The sequence below is a fragment of the Rhinopithecus roxellana genome, chromosome 3 (assembly GCF_007565055.1).
Source record: "Rhinopithecus roxellana isolate Shanxi Qingling chromosome 3, ASM756505v1, whole genome shotgun sequence".
In the NCBI taxonomy this organism is placed as follows: domain Eukaryota; kingdom Metazoa; phylum Chordata; class Mammalia; order Primates; family Cercopithecidae; genus Rhinopithecus; species Rhinopithecus roxellana.
In genome coordinates, this window is record NC_044551.1 from 155,992,294 (window position 1) to 156,002,754 (window position 10,461).

Here is a 10,461-nt window from a genome sequence, read left to right on the forward strand (position 1 = left end):
CATACTTGTCAGTTGTGGTTTTTATTCGCTCTTAAACTTTGTGCATGCTTTAACAATTTATTACTTTTAAATCTAGAATGAATGTTCTAAAGACTGCCACTAAAGGTCTGAGTTTTAAAAATTTTGCTGCTGGTGGATTTCTTGTTCCTGTTACATAACTAAAAGTGAGGCCATTTGTGGTTTTTAAAAACCTTACGAATTAAAAATACTGCAGGTGAGGCCGGGCGCGGTGGCTCAAGCCTGTAATCCCAGCACTTTGGGAGGCCAAGACGGGTGGATCACGAGGTCAGGAGATCGAAACCATCCTGGCTAACACGGTGAAACCCCGTCTGTACTAAAAATACAAAAAACTAGCCGGGCGAGGTGGCGGCGCCTGGAGTCCCAGCTACTCGGGAGGCTGAGGCAGGAGAATGGCGTGAACCCAGGAGGTGGAGCTTGCAGTGAGCTGAGATCTGGCCACTGCACTCCAGCCTGGGTGACAGAGCGAGACTCCATCTCAAAAAAAAAAAAAAAAAAAAAAAATACTGCAGGTGAACAAAAGCTTGTATTTAGACATACTGTTGACTTAACAGTACAATTGGAAATAGTATGGATGAGCAAGAATTAGTTCTGCCAACTTTTCAAAATAATTATGTAGGGCTTCTTGGTATATTGGATCATCTGTTGTAAACAGTTTTTTTTTTTTTTCCCCCTGAAACAGGGTCTCACGCTGTCACCCAGACTGCAGTGCAGTGGCACAGTCACAGTTCTCTGCAACCTCAGCCTCCGGGCTCAAAGGACCCTCCTACCTCAGCCTCCCGAGTAGCCGGGACTACAGGCTTATGCCATTATGCCTGGCTAATTTTTGTTTTTTTTTTTTTGTATAGATGGGACTTTGCCATGTTGCCCTGGCTGGTCTTGAATTCTTGGGCCCAAGTGATCTCACTTCAGCCTTCCTAAGTGCTGGGACTGTCGGCATGAGCCACCGTCCCTGGCCAAGAAACAAAGTTTTAAGAGGATAGGCGGCCGGGCGCGGTGGCTCAAGCCTGTAATCCCAGCACTTTGGGAGGCCGAGACGGGCGGATCATGAGGTCAGGAGATCGAGACCATCCTGGCTAATACAATGAAACCCCGTCTCTACTAAAAAATACAAAAAACTAGCCGGGTGACGAGGCGGGCGCCTGTAGTCCCAGCTACTCGGGAGGCTGAGACAGGAGAATGGCGTGAACCCGGGAGGCGGAGCTTGCAGTGAGCTGAGAGCCGGCCACTGCACTCCAGCCTGGGCGGCAGAGCAAGACTCCGTCTCAAAAAAAAAAGGATAGGCATTGTCTTTCAAATGTTCAGACCCAAATGCAATAAAGGATATTTCAAATAGTTGGATAAATTTTATGGTCTCTCCTGTTGAAAAGCAGGTGATGATTTTAATGTGACATGCACAAAAAATCCTTGCCAGTTTACTTCTGCAATTTTAGCCTTTACTAATTACCCACTTCTGTTTAATTCCCATTTTTAACTAACAGCAGGTACAGAAAGCACTATGTGCACAATGGAGTTCTTCAGTGTTTCCTGTTGGTGATGGCTTTTTCATAGCTTTTACTTTGTTAGATTTAGCAAGTTGAAGGAAAGAATGCTTTGTTTACTTATTATCTACATTTGAGAGCATTTAGAAATCAGAAATTGTTATAATAAGCTGCTAGTGATAAATCTATAACAGCCCTCAGATTATGAGAAAACTTTTTAATAGGAATGTTTCCACTTAAGTTTGCTGTAAAGTTTAAGAACATGTTTCCTACAGCTATTTCAGCCCTTAGTTTAATCTTATATTCTACAAAAGTGAATGAAGCTTTTAGAAGTACCTTGGGTTTGTTTCATAAGTCTTCTTTGTTGACCCATTGCTAGTAAATTTGGGATCTGAGAGTGTCCTTTAAAAGACTTTAATTGGATAGCTGTAGTATTGCTTTGAGTATTCTAAAAATAAGTTCATTTGAAATATTATTCAAGAGTATGAATTTCCAACCATAGTGTGTGTACATCAGTACTTCTAGAGATTTATTTATTTGAGACTGTCTTGCCCAGGCTGGAGTGCAGTGGGATGATCTCGGCTGAATTCTCCTACCTCAGCCTCCCAGGTAGCTGGGACTGCAGGTGCATACCACTGTGCCCAGCTAATGTTTCTGTTTTTCTTAGTAGAGGCGGGGTTTCACCATGTTGACCAGGCTGGTCTCAAACTCCTGACCTCAAGTGATCTACTTGGCCTCCCAGAGTGCTGGGATTACAGGCGTGAGCCACCGCACCCAGCCCCTCCAGTGATTTTTAAGTGGTAACATTCTGTGGAGCTTTTTAGGAATAGCCATTATATGAGTTCCTTAAGGACAGGTTCCCCTGCCACCTTTTTAAGGTGATGGGGACTGGAAAAGGAAATGGTAAACTATGGAATGTTGTGGCATGTAGTAAGGTTATTGTAGTAAGGTTATACAAGGAGAAGAGTGTACTTAAATTTGTTACTTCAGCTTTGTTCACAGTGGATTTTTTTTCAGCCTAAAGTTTGTGACAAAAGCAGCTCATGGTATGTAATAGAAATCTGCTGGGACACTGCAGAGCATCATATGGGCTGTTTAAGATAACTTGCACTAGGACAGAAGCAGCTCTGGGTATAGTCTGTTGGTTGCCTTCCATCATAGTGTAGCTGAAAGCCTGGGTATTCAGTGTTTAATGAGTTTGAGGTGGTTTTATACCCTGACAGAGGACCCTCACCTCATTGTTGAGCTAGCTGGGTTTGAAGTACTCTCCCACTTCGACCATTAGGTGATAAGGTCAAGATTCTTGGAATCAACACTTGTGCACAAACAGTTACGGTAATTATTTTCCTTTAAAACGAATTGTTTTCAGCCGGGTGCGGTGACTCATGCCTGTAATCCCAGCTTTGGGAGGCCAAGGTGGGCAGATCACAGGGTCAGGAGATCAAGACCGTCCTAGCTAACACGGTGAAACCCCATCTCTACTAAAAATACAAAAAATTCGCCGGACGTGGTGGCGGGCACCTGTGGTCCCAGCTACTCGGGAGGCTGAGGCAGGAGAATGGCGTGAACCTGGGAGGCCGAGCTTGCAGTGAGCCAAGATGGTGCCACTGCACTCCAGCCTGGGCGACAGAGTGAGACTGTGTCTCAAAAAAACAGTTTTCAAATGTTTGCATGCATCAAAATTGCCTACAGGTTAAAGCATTGCTGGCTCCCTGCCATGTTTTCTAATTTCTTAAGGTTGGGATGAGTACTGATAATTTGCATTTTTGAGAGATTGTTTGGAGGTTTTAATGGAAACCCAGCTACACGTATACCCTTAAAGGAAGACCAGTCCTCCATTGGTGATGGTTGTCCTCTTCAACACACTGCACAGCTTCAGAAGGGTCAGGAGGGACACACTTGGAGCCGTGAGTGAGTAAAGGGACACCTACCTAGCCAGCCAGATCAGCTGAATCCGTTTTTGTAGTTCTAGTAGAGATGGGGTTTCACCGTGTTGGCCAGGCTGGTCTCGAACTCCTGACCTCAATCCTCCTGCCTCAGCCTCCCACTCAGCTCTCAGGTGAGCCACCGTACTCGACCTGATGTGCATTTTTAACGCGTTCCCAGGTGATGGCAATGTCAGTGAGATGAAGCTTTGAGAACTTTACCTGTAACTGAAGATGTGTTGGTGGTAGGTAATTGTAACCAGATCCTACCTGGCTTGGTTGGTTACTATTGCCTGAGGTACTGGTTTTGCTACTCTTTCCAAAGCTAAAACTAAAGGAAAAACTATATAGTTACCTTTTTTTAAAAAATCATTTATGGGAGACAACCTCTTTCAGAGCCGTAGATACTGTTTCCCTTTATATTTAGCCAAAGTTTTGTAATTTTGTTGGGGATATGGTAAGAAATTGCAAGGAATGTTATTGGGATAGAACTACAACAGGAATTTGCCATTTTGCCTGGTCAAGCGGTTTATTATCTTTTTGTTTTTCCTTTATTTTGCATCTCTCAAGCTCTACATAGGAACTAATTAATGATGATGCTTGGTAGCAGCTAGTTTGCTGAAATTTAATGAGAATGGAAAAATGGAAATGGTTAATTCTCTGTCTGGCAGATCTAACTTGCTGATGGATCTGTTAAAGCACTAGTAATTGGGTAATAGCCTGAAACTTGAGAGAATTTTTGTCAAAATAACTCCCTATGGAAGTTACTTGAAAAAACTCTTGATGAGAACAGTCAAGAAGTAACATGATTAATTTTGAAGAGAATCAATTTTTTTTTCTTTTTTCTTTCTTTCTTTTTTTTTTTTTTTTTTTTTTTTTTTGAGTCATGGTTTTGCTCTTGCTGCCCAGGCTGGAATGCAATAGTGCGATCTCGGCTCACTGCAACCTCTGTCTCCCGGATTCAGACTATTCTCAGCCTCTTAAGTAGCTGGAATTGGAATTACAGGTGCCCACCACCACACCCGGCTAATTATTTTTTCTTCTTTTTTTTTTGGTAGAGACAGGGCTTCACTATGTTGGCGAGGCTGGTCTTGAACTCCTGACCTCAGGCGAGCCACCCGCCTCAGCCTCCCAAAGTGCTGGGATTACAGATGTGAGCCAGCCCAATTATATTAATTTTAAAGGATTTATCCTTAAAGTTTTTGGTCGTGTCCTGCCTTTGAAGTTTTCTTGTTTGTTGTTGAGACAGGGTCTCACTGTCACCCAGGGTGGAGTGCTGTGGTGCAATCATGGCTTGCTGCAGCCTCCATCTCCCGAGTCAGGTGATTCCCACATCTCAGCCTCCACAGTAGCTGGGGCTACAAGTGCACGCCACCACACCCAGCTAAGTTTTGTATTTTTTCTAGAGGGGTTTTGCCATATTACCCAGGCTAGTCTCTCAAACTCCTGGACTCAAGTTATCCACCCACCTTGGTTTCCCAAAGTGTTGGGATAACAGGTGTGAGCCACCGCGCCTGGCCTATGAGAAGTTTCTTCTAAGGACCTGATCCAAAAGGGTATACACAAAGAGCAGCAGGAGTCCTACCTTTGATTAGGACAAAATGCTTTTCAAGCTTCACTCCTTGCCCCTGCCTATCAAAAACGGGACCAATTTCAGTTGGCTCAACTTTGACAGGGTTGTTAAATAAGAAGTAGCTGCTGCTTATTGGCCATTTGGCTTTTGAGATTTAAATGGAAGAGTTTGTTTTCCTACATGATGGGAAAACTTGAAACATCACAGAGCAATCAGATCCCAGCTACTTTCTTTTTTTTTTTTTTTTTTTTTTTTTTTGAGACGGAGTCTCGCTCTGTTCGCCCAGGCTGGAGTGCAGTGGCCGGATCTCAGCTCACTGCAAGCTCCGTCTCCCGGGTTTACGCCATTCTCCTGCCTCAGCCTCCCGAGTAGCTGGGACTACAGGCGCCTGCTACGTCGCCCGGCTAGCTTTTTGTGTTTTTTAGTAGAGACGGGTTTTCACCGGGTTAGCCAGGATGGTCTCGATCTCCTGACCTTGTGATCCACCCCTCACGGCCTCCCAAAGTGCTGGGATTACAGGCTTGAGCCACCGCGCCCGGCGCTACTTTCTTAATAACTATCAACTCTACTTTTTTGTTTTGTTTTGTTTTGTTTTGTTTTTGTTTTGAGATGGGCTTTGGTGCTGTCACCCAGGCAATAAATTACAATCATACATAGCTCACTGCAGCCTCGAACTCCAGGACTCAAGTGATCCACCTGCCTCCACCTCTCGAGTAGCTAGGGCTACAGTCATGTGCTGCCATGCCCAGCTAATTTTTGTAGGGTGTGTGTGTGTCTAGAAGATGTGGTCTTGCTATGTTGCTCAGGCTGGTCTCAAATTCATGGGCTTAAGAGATCCCCCTACCTTGGCCTCCCAATGTGCTGGAATTATAGGGGTAAGTCACCATGCCCGGCACTTTTTACTTTTTTTGCTACGCTTGCATAAACCCTAGTTTTTTTTGTTGTTGTTTTGTTGTTGTTGTTGATTTTTGTTTTACTTTTTTGAGAGGGGTTCTTGCTCTGACACCCAGGCTGGGGTGCAGTGCTGTGATCTCAGCCCACTGCAACCTCCGCCTCCCAGTTTCGAGTGATTCTCCTGCCTCAGCCTCCCCAGTAGCTGTGACTACAGGTGTGCAACCACACCTGGCTCATTTTTATTTTTGTACTTTCAGAAGAGACGGGGGTCTCATCATGCTGCCCAGGCTGGTCTCAAACTCCTGACTTCAAGTGATTGGCCTACCTCGGCCTCCCAAAGTGCTAGGATTACAGGCGTGAGCCACTGTACCTGGCCCACCCCCACCTGTTTTTTTTAGAGACAGCTTCACCGTCTTACCAGGTTGGGGTGCGGTGGCACACTAATAGCTCATGGCAGCCTCAAACTCCTGGGCTTAAGCAACTCCTGCCTCAGCCTATGAGTAACTGGGATTTACAGGAATGTGCCACCACACTTAGCTATTTTTTTTTTTTTCATTTTTTGTGAACATGGGGTTTTGGTAAGTTTCCCAAGCTAGTTTTGAACTGGCCTCAAGCATTCCTCTGCCTCAGCCTCCCAAAGTGCTGGGATTATAGGTGTGAGCCACAGAACCCAGCCTATGCCCTATTTGAATAGGGAAACCTGCTTTATGGTGTGAGAGCCTGTGGAAAAGGATTGCAGTTTAAGTGATGATTGGTGTAATGGATAGTGAGACTTTCGTGGTACCTCCTAGTTCATTTTCCTGATTTTGGTTGCTTCTGCTGAAACTCCAAGTGTATCTCTGGCCCATCTTATTTTAAAAGGCAAGCTTCTAGAGAGCCGAACATGGGGAGGACATGGAAACAAAAAGCTGAGCTGCACAAAGTCAGCAGGGAAGGGTTTTTCCAGCTGGAAGAGAGGAATTGCTTCTGCCTTTCCAGTTATTGAGCACATCTGTAGGCACACATGATGATTCTGCAAAAACGTTTACCTATTCTACACCTACACATTGTTTTCCAAATCCTGACCATGCTGCCTATTCAACCTACATAAGTTTGGCTCTTTAAGGCCAGGTGAGTTTTAAACTTCACTAAACAACTTTTTTAGGAAAACCTACCACTTACTGTCTGGTATCCTCAGTGCCTAGATCAGTGCAGACATAAGTAGGCATTTTAAAAGCTGAATAATACTTTATCGCCTCACCTCATTCAGAGCAGGACCTTTGCTTACCCTGCAGTGTTAGGCCCTTACTCAAGCCCATGTACCTGCCCTAGCTAGCTACATTCTCTGCCTAGCTTGATACAAAGGAGCATAGGGACAAGACCATTACTGAAGCACTATAGGAACCTGTTAGAGTTCATTTTGGGGTAGGGAAGGGGGTGTTTTCCTCTTTATAAATGCAATATGCAATTGAAGCTTTCCTAGAGAATTTAGACAATATTTTAAAATTCAGAAAATAATGACTCCTTTGAAATCTGACCACCTGGAAATACTGCTATTAACATTTTCATGACCACTCTATCGGATACTTGGCATTTATATCTATTCGTGCCTGTTTACATATAAAATTTTGAAAGATTGTACAAACATGCTGTTTTGCAACCTGCTCTTTTAAAAAGCATTGATATATTCTATATCAATGAATATACATACTTTAAATGATTTTATTTTAATGCGTCATTATTCATTTAACCAATTTCCTGTTAGGCATTTTGATCTTTTGGGTTATATAACCAGGCTATATTCTTACATGTCTCTCTTTACATCTGTCCATTTGGGTAGATTCCTATATTTAGAGTGTTGGGGTAAGAAGGTACATACTTTTTACATTATTGATGAGAAATGAGAGGTCTGTAGGAAGGTGATGATTTACAGTGGGGCCTACTCAGCCATCCTGGGCCTTCTGATTTCTACTTCAACCGCCATCTTAAGATGGTTACTATGTGAATCAGCTAGGTAAATTTTTGCAGTGTTTTAAAACTGGATCTCTCTGTTGGTCCCATTGCAGTGTCTTTCCTTATCATTAGCAAACTTGTTAGCCTTAATTATTCTGTTTTCCATTTATAGATCATCACCATCACTATCCAAGCATAATATTACTACATTGAAGTTTATTTTGCAATCGAGCAGCGTCCTTGTGTCTAGAGAATGCCAAGGAAATATTGGGCCCCTGACGCTTAGCCCCAGTGGTGAACTCTCAATGCGATTTGGAAATTGAGATCTTAACCCCTTTGTGTGGGAAAAACAGCATTGGTCTTTTGAGTGTTTCACATGATTTATCAAATATTTTTTATTACCATTATAACCAGTTAAGTGGATTGTGTTACTAAATAACAAATTCAATTATCTCATGTTTACCTTTTTGTTTGTTTGTTTTAAGACAGGGTCTCACTCTGTCACCCAGGCCGGAATGCAATGGCATGGTCTCGGCTCACTGCAGCCTCCACCTCCCTCCCAGGTTCAAGTGATTCTCCTGCCTCAGCCTCATGGGTAGCTGACTACAGGAGTGTGCTAACACATCTGGCTAATTTTTGTATTTTTAGTAGAGACAGGGTTTCACCATGTTGGCCAGGCTGGTCTCGAACTCCCGACCTTGTGATCCGCCCACCTCGGCCTCCCAAAGTGCTGGGATTACAGACGTGAGCCACCACGCCCAGCCTCATGTTTACCTTTTAAGAGAGTCTGGGTTAGGCCAGGCCGTGTGGCTCACGGCTGTAATCCCAGCACTTTGGGAAGTTGAAGCGGGCAGATCATTTGAGCTCAGGAGTTCAAGACCAGCCTGGGCAATGTGGCAAAACCTCATTTCTACAAAAAATTCAAAAATTAGCCAGGCATGGTGGTACTCAGCTACTTCACAAGCTGAGGTGGGAGGATTGCTTGAGCCAGGAAGGTTGAGGCTGTAGTGAGCTGTGATCATGCCACTGCATTCCAGCTGGGGTGATAGAGCAAGACTGTGTCTTAAAAAGAGTGTCTGGGTCATCTCAGACTATATAAATACCTATGTTGTCCTGTTCAGATTTCCTTCAGCCTCAGGTTGATAGCTTATCTTCACAGTTTAGAATATAGAACTGTAAGTGCTGCCAAAGTGGTTGACCCAGGAGCTAGGGCAGAACCATCTGCATTCATTTCTTTGGGGCTTTGGACTGGCCCAGAACAGTATTCAGTGAATGAAATAGCTCTGAAGAGAAACAGCCCTGTTTCTAAATTCAAGCCTTCCCATGGAGGGAATTTTTTGTCTTAGTAAATAAAACAAACATTGTTTTTAAAAGATTCAAATTTTTCAGGAGAGTAAAAAGTTATTTGCACCCGTTTCCTAGTCGCTCATTTTCCTTCTCCAAAGGGAAGAAACTAGTTTGTGTCCCTCTTTCAAAGATAGTGTCTACACAAAAGATAGTGTCTACACATTTGAACATCCAGATTTGTAAAACACAGACTCTTGGCCGGGTGCGGTGGCTCACACCTGTAATCCCAGCACTCTGAGAGGCCGAGGCAGGTGAATCACGAGGTCAGGAGATCGAGACCATCCTGGCCAACACGGGGAAACCTCTATCTCTACTAAAAGTACAAAAATTGGTGGGGTGTGGTGGTGTGCACCTGTAGTCCCAGCTACTCGGGAGGCTGTGGCAGGAGAAATGCTTGAACCCGGGAGGTGGATGTTGCAGTGAGCCGAGATGGCACAACTGCACTCTAGCTTGGGCAAGAGAGCCAGACTCTGTCTCAAACAAACAAAAAAACATACTCTCTTCTTTACATTGCTTAGTGTCACTAGAAATGTATCTTGGGGCTTCTCAACGATGACAGGAAGGAAGCATGGGTAAGAATAACTATGGGGCCGGTGCACCCAGAATCACGGACTAGGAAATTCTTGAACCCAGAGGTCACGCTCTTCTATCCTGTGTGGAAACAGCATTTCCTCCTTTAGCCACAAAGAAGTCTGCACATGTATTTGTATTTTGCGTTTGCATCCAGCTTCAAAAAGTGTGTTTTTGTGCCTGCACGTGTCTGAGTGCGGGTGTTTGCATATCATTTAGTACGCCTCTGTGATTTCCCTTAGTTTATTTTTCTGTGTCAGGATCTTGATGTGACTCGGTGCATGTCACTGTTTGTGACATTGTGTATCATTCTTGGGGTGTGTATGGGTGTGTGTGTGTGCTATGTCATTATCTAAATATTACTTTTTTGGGGTGTGTGTGACGTCTGTAAAAGTCCACGCCTGTGTGTCTTGTCAGGGTGCTCTTCAGTGTCCAGCTGCCTCACTCATTGCATCCCATCATTCCCGGAAGATGGGCGGGTGTGGGAACAGTGGTACGCCCCCATTCCTGCCTCTCAGAGAGAACGTGCCACAGCGTTCCCGGTACACCTAGCAGGCGGCCGCAGGGCCACGCTAAAAGGCCGTTGCGCGTGCACCCGTGTGCAGCCTTGGAGACAGCCTTCGAGACAGCCTTCGGGGTCGCGCGTTCTCGCGCGCGGCCTCTAGTGGCTTCGGAGGGCAGAGCTGACAGAAAAGAGGGCGGGGCTGACGGCGACGGAAGT